A 13,986-nucleotide genomic window follows, 5' to 3' on the forward strand; every position below is an offset into this window, starting at 1 on the left:
TGACAATTCTCAAATTTCTACCTTCAGTTCAGATTCTCCACAGCTCTAGTCCTATTTTCTAATTCTCTGTTGAATAATTTCAACTGAATATACCACAAGTACCTCAAACTCAACATGTCTAGAGCCAAACAATTCACAATCATCTCCTTCAAACCTCCTCCTCCACCACTCCATCCTCCAATCTTGCCAATCTTGATGAGTGTCACTTCCACCTACCCAGTCACCTAAGACAGAAAATGGGGAGTCAGACTTGATAACTTCTTTTTCCACAGCCCTCAAATCAAATCAAGCACCAAGTCCTATTGAGTCTACATTTCAGAAATCTGTCTCTTCTTCTCTATCCTCCCTGACCTCATCTTGGTTCAGATTTTGAGTCTAGACTCATTTCCTATCCTCCACAGTATCATTAATTTGGCCTTTCTAAAACATAAATCTATTTATGACACTTCCTTGCTTTAAATCCTTCAATAGTTCCCTATTGTCTTCAGGGAAAAGTCCATATTCCTTAAATTGACCCCCAAGAGATTTTCTGCTCTGGCTCCTGCCAGTGCCTCCAGCTTCTCTCATCACTCCCCTGCTTCCCCTAAATTCACCCTGCATTTGGGGATGCTGATCCACCTACATACCCCTGAACCCAATAACTCATTCTGCCTAATGCTCTGTGACTTTGCACATGCTGTTCCCTAGCTTTAAATGCCCTCCTCTGGCTTCTTTCACTCTACTCATCTATCAAGACTCTAACCAGATATCACATTTCCTGTAAGGCTTTCTCAAACCCCTGTCACCTCAGCATCCAGATAGATTTGGGTTCTCTAATAATGTCCTGTACATAACTCTACATCTGTATTTGTGAGATTATATAGTGTTCTTTTGTCTCTCCCTCATAAATAAACATGAGTTTGAGGTAAAGGATTATAATGTATTTACCTTTGAATTCCCCATACCAAGCTCATAGCACAAAATGAATTAGTGTATGTTAATTTTTTTAAGTAGTGAGTACTGTAGTTCTCCAAAAAAAAAATTTAACCACCCAATTGCAGCATTAGTCCTCACCAACTATACTTATTTTGTAAGGTTTGTGTCATGAAAGACTATAATATGAAGGTAACAAGCATCCTGTATTCTTTTCCTTTTCAAAGCACTTAAGTGGTATGTCACCCTCAAAGCAAACCTTAGGAGTAAAATAACCATGTATCCATGCAGAAGATGAGGCAGTGAGGCTCAAAGAAGCCAAGTGACATACCCAAATCTCACATCGAGTTAGTGACAGTTGCAAAACCAAATTCCAGGTTTCCTATTTTTCAGTTCAATACTTATCTACTGGGCAAGGGATTTTCAAAGTCAGCTTCAAGGAGTCCTAGAACAGGCAGCCACCTCCACCACACACACACACACACACACTACACACTTTTCAGGCAGAGTCACTGTAAGCTGATATATTTCCTTCACCATAATATTTTGTTTGTGGTGGGAAGGGGGGCAAAGGGAGAGTTTATTGCTGCTTTTACATTTTTGAAAAAATACTGCATCATCTACAACTTTCAGAGATAATCCATTTATTAGATCAATGACTATTATAACTGTATTATTTGGATAATAGTATTGAAAGATCTTGGTTTTTTGAGAATAAGCCAAAATGAAGGGTTATAATAACAAAGGAATCTAAAAGTTGAACATTTATATGAAGTTCTTCAAGTTATCAACCTACATAAGTCCTGAATCCTATCAGCATCCCTTGCCTTACACTTACTAACATTGCCTTCCTGATTTATCATTCCCAATTTAACACTAATCCTTTACTACTTCAGGCCATGAGAATCATTGTTATAAAGTAATCCCTGACCATCACAAGGGCAAGACTGCTTGGGGCCATTGGTCATAGCAGAACATTTGCTATCTTGACTGCATGTACCACTATTCTCACACAGAGAAACAAATAATTGGCTTTTTTAGAAAACTAATCTCTGATGGGATTCCCATAAGGCAACTGAGTCAATGGATCACAATGTCTTAGAATTCTGAAACCTGGCTCACCAGAACTGAAAGGGCCTTCCCAGATCTTTTAGTCTGATCTGCTCATCACACAATATGGGGAATCTGATTTAGGCCCTAAGTGTAACTCCTTCATTTTTGCAACTTAGTTGAACCTGGGAAAGGAAAGAATGAAATAGAAAGTGAAAAACCAAAGTGTCTCATAATTTATTAGCTCCAAAGTCTCACTTCTGAGACTGGTCTGACACATAGATTGTGACAGATTCAAGGCTTTAGCTAAGAAAACTTTTCCTGTGATCATCATTCAGTCCCCAATCTCTGCCATGTTAATCTGTTGGCTGATACCCATATTAGATGTCCATAGTTCCCATAGAAAGAGGATATCACAATTCTTGGCAACAGTTATTATATTACAGGTGTGAAATAGTCGTGCTAATCTCCAAATTCTACCAACTCAGGCTATCTTTCTTCAGAGTTCCTTTGGGAATTTATTTACGAATCCCTTAGACTTATACTTCTTCTAGCCTTTCCCTAATAGAAACATAACCTGTTATCATAGTGTGATTGGCTTAAGCTTCAGGTTGTTCCTTTAAGGGAGGACACAATGTGGTTTCTCATTAATACACTGTTATCCTTCTATGAAATATACTCTATTGATTTGGGAGTCAACCCTTCCTGTCCCATCTCTCAGGATTTCAAATTCCAGGTGTATGAACCCTCTTCACCCAAAGCTTCCTAACAGAGTAGAGCAATGAATCATGAAAATTAATCTCATTCTTGTCTATTTACTACTTATGTAACCTCTCTCCCTGGTATCCTGGTGGTGGATTTGAGTTCAGGGTAAAGGATTTAGGAGAGAGAGGGATAAGACTAATGAATATATCTTCAAAGTATAACTTATACCATGTTTGATGTTAGCCCTCAATCAAGAAATAACCAGTTAGGACTGCAGCTACAAAATAGTACACATTTCTTCCCTTTACCCTTCCTTGGGGAGGGAGTAGGGGTGTACTGCCTCTCTGACATCCTCAATTGAAATCTTCCTAGCCATATGGGATCTGGATCTAAAATGAAAAGAAACCATCCCCGGACATTAATGTCTACCCAAGGGTGAAGTTGGGTGCTTTCTGACTATCTTAGAAAGTTTTCTTGAAGCCACATTTTGTTTCAGGACAGGTGCTCAATTTTTATTGAGAAATCTAATTCCTTTTCCTGTCATTCCTTGAGTTTCTCCACTCTGCCTCACTCAAGTGGTGAATCACCTTATTAGGCCCAGACTCATAAGGTTAAGGAATGGCTACTGCCTGAACACCCTTCCAGACAATCTCCACCCTGCCATTTAGCCTCCTCATGAAAGTGTAAAAGTCTAGTGAATTGGCATAAGCATCCATCCTCTGAGTCTCACTGAACGCTGTTTTACAGAGGACCTACCCCTGACATTTAGGTCCTTTTAGTCACTTAGTGCCCTGCAAAGTCTCCCTAACTGAGTCCAGATAAGGCAAAGCTTTTCACCAGAAATGTGAAGTCATCAAGTGAGTAATCGGTAAGAGGGGTTCCCTCAATTTTGAACTCTATTAAGGCAGGAAAAAAAAGGTCTTCTTAATGTGTGGATAAGAGCAAAGTGCTTGAAACAGTGGGGGTGGGCAATAAATGCCTACTGAATGAACAATTGCACATGTAGAAATAAGTGCATTTGGTCCTACTGTCAAATTTGTCTGGTTACAAAAACCAATGTTTTCTTGTGTTTTTGGAGGAGGGAGTGATGGTGGTAAGAGATAAAGAGAGAAAATGAGTCCACACAATAATTAGGAGGCTAAGGTTTGGGGTAAGCTGAGGATGGAGTTCTTGGTTTTGTTTGAGTTGGGAGGTTTTTTGTTTATTTGTTTGTTTGTTTTTTCAAAAGTCAGTGTTGTCTAATGATTTCTTCATCCCATAATCAAAAATTTGTAAAGGTTTCCCTTTGCCCACAAATGTAAAAACAATCTCTTCAGGCTGACTTTCACAAACCAATATTGCCTCATTTCCCTTGTATTAATTCACATATTTTTGTGGCACATCTACCAAAGTATGCCAGGCACTATATTAAATATAAGGGCAGCACAGTGAAGAAGAAATATAGCCACTGCCTCAACGGGCTTATATCCTGGTGGGGAAGACAAATTTGGACTAAATTATTGGAGAATAGTAAAATGGAGAAAATGTGTAAGTACTATGGAAACATATGAGGGGGACTTGACCTAGTTGTGGTAGAAGTTGGGGGAGGGATATCATGGCTTCTCTGAGACAGAGACATTTAAGATATAACCTCAAGGACCCGGCTGATGTGGCCCAATGGTTGAGCACCAACCCATGAACCAGGAGGTCATGGTTTGATTCCTGGTCAGGGCACATGCCTGGGTTATGAGATAAATCCCCAGTGGGGGGCATGAAGGAGGCAGTTGATTGATCAATGATTCTCTCTCATCATTGATGTTTCTCTCTCTCTCTCTCTCTCTCTCTCTAAAATATTTAAATATTTTAAATAGAATTCTTAAAATAAGTAAGAGGAAAGGAAGCACAAAGGACATAAAGGGATGTAGAAAAAGAATGAAGGGATTAGGCATAGGAGAGTTTTAAAGAGGGAAGTGATGTAACAGATTTACATTTTGCAAAGAACATTCTTAGTGCAGTGTGGAGAACAAATTGTAGGGAGACAAGAGTAGGTCATTAGGTGAAAATGGTCGTGGCTTAAAAGGATGAAAGTAGTAGATGCTAGCAGCCGTGGGCAAACTACGGCGCGCGGGCCGAATCCGGCCCGTTTGAAATGAATAAAACTTAAAAAAAAAAAAAAAAAAAAAAGACCGTACCCTTTTATGTAATGATGTTTACTTTGAATTTATATTAGTTCACACAAACACTCCATCCATGCTTTTGTTCCGGCCCTCCGGTCCAGTTTAAGAACCCATTGTGGCCCTCCAGTCAAAAAGTTTGCCCACCCCTAGGGGAACATAGTAGTAAGCAAGCAAGGGTACTTTCCCCAAAGTAGGGACATTTCAATTGAGACTTGATGGCTGGGTCAGCCATGGTAAGAAGTTTGAGGTGTGTGTGTGGTGGGGGCAGGGGGACTGAAGAGGGCTCCAGAACAGTAATCTTCTGCTTTAGCCAAACACTCCTCATTTTTGCTAATGCTTTAGTGCCAACCTGAAATGTCATGTGCCTTTTACTCCTAACCAAATGATGTCTATCTCTCTAAGGCCCTTTCAAATCCCACCTTTTCTGACCACACCCAGATGTGGTTTCTCTTGTTTCTAGACTCCTATTCCATATTTGTCACTTAGCTTTTTAAAATACACTATTTAATGTTATTACTTAACTCGATGCATAGCCCCAAACCCCTTGTGAGCGCCTTGAATTTATGAACTGTCTTCAGTTATTTTGGCATTGCCAGAGTACCTGGCACAGTGATGGGCATTGATCAGTAAGGTGCTCACTGAATACATGAATGAATGAGGCCCTAGAGTCCCTACAGGCCTCCTTTAGTGATTCACTATTATCTGTAAAACTGACAAGGAAAAGGGGTCTGCTTTCCCTAAAAGATTCTACTACTTGCATCCAAAGTCCTAAGATGTGAAGTCAATAGCCCCTTCTCACTGGTCACTGCTTCTCACCCCCTTACAATCCTGCCCCCTCCCACCACCACCACCTTCTATTGTTTCTTCTGTCTTCTGGTTGTCAGCCAGGATGAGAAAATGGTCTAGCTGTCCTCAGAGACTTACACCAGCCAGGACTGCTCCACAGTGCCATGAAGGGCCAGGACTTTTGTTTACAGCTGGGACCATGGTGAGGCGGTGAGCACAGCTGACAGCCCCACTCTGGAGCAAATATCAATCTTCCTCTGTCCTCTCAGCCAAGTTTCACAGACCAGCTCTATTGAAAGCTGGCTACACCGCCTGGGTCTCACTGATGTCCCATCCACAACTCTGGCCTGGGAGCAGCTGGGTGAATCTCAGCTTTGTACCTTTTAGGAACTGCCCTTACTCTCTTCTCTGTCCCCAGTTTCTAATCATGTTACCTCAACCTCAGAGCCTCGCATGAACATGCCCTCCTAGGTCCCCTCACCCTAAACAATACCCCATGTCTCCAACCATATCTTCTCACTCTCGGCAGTGTACCAACACTCTCATTTGCTCAGTCACATAGTAAATCACCACACAAAAGGACCAAACCACAGTTTTCAATGTGTTATGGAGCTTGCCTTTCTAAGCTGAGTAGACTGGATTCAGGTCCTTGGGCTGTGCACATGCATGTGTAATCTTTGCCTTCAGACAGCTTTTCCACTGTTTTTAAACCTTCAAATCAAACCTGTTGCTGTCGTGGCTCAGTTAGGTGAGGGTGGTCTCATGCACCAAAAGGTAGCTGGTTCGATTCCAATGGGGGGCTCGATTCCCGGTTGCAGGCACGATCCCCAGTGGAGGGCATGCTGGAGACATACAAATCAGATGGGTCCTGAGGCCTTCAAAGAATATCCTTTCAGATCCCAAATGAGAGCCTCTTTGCCACATTCTGTTCCCTGGTCTACTCCTTCCTTAATAACTTTGCCACCTCTGGCACTCACCACTCACCTGAGGTGAGAATTAAGGCCTGATACACTAACTGCTTCTTGTCCCCAGGTTCCCTTTGCCTGTGTTTCTCTGCCTGCTGTCTAACCGAGTTTTCACCAATTCACTTGGGCCTGTTTCCATGGTTTTCAACCTCCCCCAATTCCCAAACACCCAAGGAATAATTCATCTCTTTCATTATCAGCAGCTCATTACAGCAAGGCTTCTTCAGGGGTCTGGTGGAGGAGAACTACAGGCTGGAGATGATTCCCCTTCTAGGAGACCTTAGAATTTCTGGCACAGAGGCTTTTTCAACCTAAAACACCTCCCTCCCCAGCTTTTTACATGGCACATTGCTACTAAAGAGGTGTGCGTTCCACCCAACCCCTTGGTGAATAAGTACTCTTCTAAAGAGAAACCCACGTGTGTTCTCCTCCCCAGGACATTAATTTTGTGTCTTTATAAAATACTAGAGGCCCAGTGCACGAAAATCCGTGCACTCGGCGGGGGGGTGGGGGGGTGTCCCTCAGCCCAGCCTGCGCCCTCTCACAGTCCAGGAGCCCTCAAGGGATGTCCAAATAAGCTGCACTCTGGCCTCCCTCTGCAGGGGGGTGACTGGCGGGCAGATCAGGGGACGGCAAGGGTGGCAAGCGCTGGCCATGCCCCCATTGCGCCACCACTGCTGGTGGCCTCCCTCTGCAGGAGGCAACCCTGGCGAGGCAATCTGGGGACAGCAAGTGGCCGGCCCTGCCCCCATTCGCTCCTCTGTGGTCGCTGGTAGCCTCCCTCTGCAGGAGGCAACTGGGCGGGCGATCAGGGGATGGTGCTGGCCCCCAATGCCCCTCTGCTGGTCGCCACCCCCTCCCATCACCATCCCCTCCCTCTTCCTATTGGCATATGCCTTGGCTGGCCTGGCACCACCTGCTCACTGGTCCCAACCCCCACCAACCGGTTGTTCTGCCATTTGGTCAATTTGCATATTATGCTTTTATTATATAGGATAGAGTCCCGGTGCACTGGTGGGGACTGGCTGGCCTACCCTGATGGGGGCCCCAGATCAGAGTGGGTGTCCCCGCTGGGGGGCAAGGCCGGCCGGGGCAAGGGGCCAGGGATGGTTTGCCAGCTGGCCCCACCCCCCAATCAGGGTGGGGGTCCCTGCTATGGGGCAGGGCCAGCCGGGAGGAGGGGCCGCAGGCGTTCTGGTCTCTGGTTGTTCTGGTCATTCCGCCATTTCGGTCCCTGGGCTTTTATTATATAGGATTTTATTGTGGAAACCTTCAAAAATACACAAAAGTAGGAAAAATCGTATAATGAACTCTCTATGTAGCCATCATTAAGCTTCAACAATTGGTTTCCTTAAATCGGTGGTCACCAACCTTTCGGACCTCACGGACCACCAGTGGTCTGCGAACCACCAGTTGGCGACCTCCGGTGCTAGTGCTTTCCTTGTATAACTGATGTCCACTCGCGGGAAGCATAGTTTATTTCTACCCATCCTGGCTCCACTACTTACAAGATGATTTAGACCAAAGATGCAGTATTTTAAGTACTCCTGGTTTGTCCTCTTCAATAATATGACAACTTAAATCTCTGAAAGGTATAGCTCTTAAGATTTTCAGTAAAATGGGGACTTTGGGTGCAGGGTATAAGCATGAACAAAGTTACCTCTGGAGAACTGGCTTAAGGCAGCCTCTTAGGCAATGCTTGTATTGCAGGAGTCAGCATAGATTGGTAGAAATCAGTACTCATCTCTGTTGGTTGATGTGTAACACAGATGATTTAACATGATCATTCCAAGTGAAGTCTGTGGTTAGTAAAGCCACAAATTCTGTAAGTTGCATACTAAACTATTGACTGAGATAGAGGAAAACAAGGGATTATGTGCAAGTCTGGCATCCCAAGGTCACTCAAGAACTACATTCAATAAATTAAAGTTCTCAGTGATTTGAAGTAACCTATTTCTGCCAATGGATGGGTCAGTTGGAGCAGGAAGGGAAAAGGTTGATTAGAGGAGGAGAAGAGAGATAGAAGAGAATAGATACCCCTAAAAGGATATAAAACTTTCCCATTACTATTTCCATCCTGTCTACCTAACTAGACTGATCCAGACTAATTGCCCTGTCTAGCTAACTAGACTGATCCAGACTAATTTGCTGAACTGGTTTTAGGAAATCCCTATGGAATGAGGCAGGTACAAATAGATAGGAAAACACTTATTAAAGAAATATCATTTTGCTAAGCCTTGAAATATTAGGGTTTTTTAACTTTTAAACTAACCAAATGTTCTTTTAAACATTATCCAATAAATTAGTGGGAACCAAATGAAAAAATATCAAATTGACTTTAGAATGGAGCAATTTTATCTACTACCCAGAAGTCATGGGAAGACAATAATGTCCCTCTCCATCATCCAGAACAGACTGACCACTACTTTCCAGGAAGGCTCTCATAGCCACAAGATAGGCAAGGCCAGCAGATACTATTGGACAGGGCATGTTGCACCCTGTATAAGGTTACTGAACTGAAAGGGGACAAGTGGAGGCTGAAATTCATTCAACTGTCCTGATGAAGTTCCAACATCCCCGAAGAAGAAGAGTATTTTTCTCCTTGTTCCACTAGAGTGGACACTTCTTTGCAAATTGTCTGCCCCCAGGTGGCACATGTTTCTAATCAGCACAAAGACATTGTATGAGCAAATGGTGGCCTTGAAAATTAACACAGATCTTGTAGCCATTGGGCATTCTGTGAAGGCTAGGGCCATAAGTAGTCTTTGTCTGGCTTTGGGTCTTGAAGCCAAACAAGCACTGACCTAAGCTATCTTTCCCTTCCAGCTGAAACACAGTAAAGACAGTGGTTCGTAACTCCCATTTTCTGAATACCCATTAAGACTCAGGAATCTGCTGAAACATAATCCCACTAATAAGTGGAAGGGACAGAAGAGTACTCACATATATGAGGGTAGCATGACATAATGGGGGGGAAACATGGGCTTTGGAGTCAGAATCTTTGTTCTGACATTTATTAGCCGGCAACTTGAAGTATTTAATTTCTCTGGGGGTTTCAGAAGACTAAGATAATAGATGTAAAGAGCTAACTAAGCACAGTGCTGTCTGGCACATAGAAGGCATTCAGTTTTTATGTCTTTTTCTGCTACTACCCTGACTACAAAGTTAATGCACATTAACACCCTTGGCCTTGAAACCTTCCTTAGTAGATTATAAGGAGTCTACTAGACAGAATATGGGAACAAGAGTCAAGAGATGTCAGTCCCAATGCCAGACACATCACCTTGGGTAAATTACTCCCAACTCCTGACCCCATCAATAAAACAAGAGAACATGCTTAGCTCTGATACTGAAAGGAAAGAGCAGGAAATCATTTTCTTGGGCACTTGCCATGAATATGCACTATGCTTGGCCCTTTTACATAACATATATTCTAAATTAGCACTTTCCCATAGAACTTTCTGTAATAGAATATTCTGTATCTACTGGTATCTAATATAATACTGTTGGGGAGGAGAAGAATTCCCCACTTCTACCCTTCTTTAATTCTTACAGATGGACAGTAATAAAATTGACACAAGACTACATTAACAGAAGAAACAAAAGATATAATACTTGCACATTGGATAATCACATTATGATGCTCAGATCATAAAAAGAGGCTCAAAACAATGATCAAACTAGGCACCTTTTAACCTTTTCCCACAAAGAAACAATAAATTTGTAAACAATTGACAGGACAAAAATTAGTGCTCATTAGCAAGGGATCTAAGCAAGGTTTGGGCTTAGGTAGTAAATTACTAAAAACTTTATAAGGTCTGTTTATATAGACTTTTTTGACTCTGGATTTTCTAACTCTTGTGATACGGTTGTCTCTTAGTCCTCGGGAGAAGGGAGGGCACTTATCACATGGATATTTCCTGCTTTTAGAAAGGCAGAGGAGAGTCAGAGAGCTCCTTCTGCTTCTACTGCTTCTCAAACTTTACTTATAAATAATCAATATGCCATTGTGGGATATCTTGGGGAGGCCTGCTTTGGCCCCCAACAGTACTAATACTAGCCATAAGTAGTAATCACATGTCTAGTGGTTATTGTATTGAATACTGCAGCTCTAAGATTATGAAGTGGGAATAATTATTCCCACTTTATAGTGAAACTAAGGCTCAGGAAAGTTAAAAAAAACTTGATGAAAGTCACATAAATACATAGTAAGTAGCTAAACCAGATTCAAAACCAAGCAGTAGAAAATTTAGCAAGGTAGTATTGTCAGATATACCAGGATTTATCCTGGCTCCACTACTTACAAGTTATATGACCAAAAAAAATAATTATAGTCTCTAGAACTCACTTTCATAATCTATAAAATGATTTTAATTGTCACCTAATTTGCGGTCCCATTGTTGAAATTAATAGGTGTAGAGCCATATAGAGTGTGGCCCATAACAGGCTTTCAGTAACTGTGTTTCTTCACCACCCTGAACCTCCCCACACACATAGAAGAGGTTCAGACATAAACTAAAAAAAAAAAATGCACCCCCTCTCACCACTCCTGTTCAACATAGTACTGGAAGTACTAGCAGTTGTGATCAGACAAGAAGAAGAAATAAAAGGCATCCAAATTGGAAAAGAAGAAGTAAAACTGTCCTTATTTTCAGATGACATGATACTGTACATAGAGAACCCTAAAGACTCCATCAAAAAATTATTAGACTTAATAAATGAATTTGGAAATGTAGCAGGATACAAAATTAATGACAAGAAATCTAAGGCATTTCTTTACACCAATAGTGAACTTACAGAAAGTGAGACTAAAAAAGCAACCCCATTTACCATAGCACCAAAAAAATTAAGAAACCTAGGAATAAACTTGACTAAGGAGGTAAAAGACTTATATGCGAAAAACTACAGGACACTGAAAAAAGAGATAGAGGAAGGCATAAACAGATGGAAGAACATACCGTGTTCATGGATTGGTAGAATCAACATCATCAAAATGTCCATATTACCCAAAGCAATCTATAGATTCAATGCAATCCCCATTAAATTACCAACAGCATATTTCACAGATCTAAAATGAACGCTCCAAAAATTCATCTGGAATAAAAAAAGACCCCGAATAGCTGCAGCAATCCTGAGAAAGAACAAAGTAGGTGGAATCTCAATACCAGATATCAAGCTGTATTACAAAGCCACTGTTCCTAAAACAGCATGGTACTGGCACAAGAACAGACATATAGATCAATGGAATAGAATAGAGAACCCAGAAATTGACCCAAAGCACTATGCCCAATTAATATTCAACAAAGGAGGCAAGAGCATACAATGGAGTCAAGACAGTCTCTTCAATAAATGGTGTTGGTAAAATTGGACAGATACATGCAAAAAGATGAAACTAGACCACCAACTCATACCATACACAAAAATAAACTCAAAATGGATAAAGGACTTAAACGTAAGACGGGAAACCATAAAAATACTAGAGGAATCCACAGGCAGCGAAATCGCAAACATATGCCAAAGGAATTTCTTCTCTGATACTGCTCCTAGGGCAATGGAAACTAAAGAGAAAATAAACAAATGGGACATCATCAAAATAAAAAGCTTTGCACAGAAAAGGAAACCATCAACAAAACAACAAGAAGGCCCACTGCATGGGAGAACATATTTGCCAACGATATCACCGATGAGGGTTTAATCTCCAACATTTACAGGGAACTCATGCAACTTAACAATAGGAAGATGAACAATCCAATCAAAAAATGGGCAATGTCGAAACCAAGATGGCGGCATAAGTAAACACCGGAGATTGCTGCCTCGCACAACCACTTCAAAAATACAACTAAAAGATGGAAAGGACATCACCCAGAACCACAGGAAGGCTGGCTGAGGGGAAATTCTACAACTAGAAAGAGAAAAACATACCGAGACTCAGAGGAGGTGCGGTGCTGAAGTAAAATACAAAGGTGCGGAGGTGCGTGCAGAGAGGACTGGCGGCTGAGGACGCAGTTGTCGTTTTCAATCGGTAGGGAGTCTCAGGCTCTGGGCTCCAGTTCTGGGCGAGTCTCTGGGGACCCAGACTCAAACGGGAGAAGCGGGACTGTCTGGCATCAGTCGGAACTCGAGGGCAGCTTTCTCTCCGAGGTACTTGCAGCGGTTGCTGGGACACTGAGAGGCAGAGCCTCTGGGGACGGGACTGAGAGCAGCCATAACTGCTTGCTCCACCGTCCTGTTGATCCCCTGGGACCCGCCCCACCCAAGCCTTGCACGGAGGTATTTGCTGGAAGCCCAGAGGTCAGAGTGGGACCATCCAGTTTGCAGCTCTGTGGAAACATAAAGTACGCACTCAGGGGGCAGACTCAGTGAGCACCAAAGCCCCATTGAAGCAAGTCTTGCCCCAGAGGGGTGTCTCCAGGACAGAAGTTCTCCCACTGCAGACACAGCTGATTCTCACAGCCAATTGGCCTGGAGGTCAATTCCCTCCCAGTGTTACCTACAACAATCAAGGCTTAGCTACAACAAGGCTGTGCACAAAGACCACAAGGGTGTGCACCAAGAGTGTCTACCTCAAGTAATTGGGACACTTAGCACATACAGCCACTCTATCGACACAGCGAAGCATAAAAAATGCCGAGACAAAGAAACAGGACACAAATGACAGAAATGGAGGAAAGCAGACTGCTGGATATAGAATTCAAAACCACACTTTTGAGGTCTTTCAAGAGTCTTCTAGAGACTGCCGATAAACGTAATGAGATGTACAAGAAATCTAATGAGACCCTCGATGTTGTGATAAAGGACCAACTAGAAATTAAGCATACACTGACTGAAATAAAGAATATTATACAGACTCCCAACGGCAGACCAGAGGATCGCAAGATTCAAGTCAAAGATTTGAAATACGAAGAAGCAAAAAACACCCACCGGAAAAGCAAAATGAAAAAAAGAATACGAAAATACGAAGATAGTGTAAGGATCCTCTGGGACAGCTTCAAGCGTACCAACATCAAAATTATAGGGGTGCCAGAAGAAGAGAGAGAGCAAGATATTGAAAACCTATTTGAAGAAATAATGACAGAAAACTTCCCCTACCTGGTGAAAGAAATAGACTTACAAGTCCAGGAAGCGCAGAGAACCCCAAACAAAAGGAATCCAAAGAGGACCACACCAAGACACATCATAATTAAAATGCCAAGAGCAAAAGACAAAGAGAGAATCTTAAAAGCAGCAAGAGAAAGAAACTCAGTTACCTACAAGGGAATACCCATACAACTGTCAGCTGATTTCTCAACAGAAACTTTGCAGACCAGAAGGGAGTGGCAAGAAATATTCAAAGTGATGAATAGCAAGAACCTACAACCAAGATTACTTTATCCAGCAAAGCTATCATTCAGAACGGAAGGTCAGATAAAGAG

The sequence above is a fragment of the Myotis daubentonii genome, chromosome X (genome assembly GCF_963259705.1).
Source record: "Myotis daubentonii chromosome X, mMyoDau2.1, whole genome shotgun sequence".
Classification (NCBI taxonomy): domain Eukaryota; kingdom Metazoa; phylum Chordata; class Mammalia; order Chiroptera; family Vespertilionidae; genus Myotis; species Myotis daubentonii.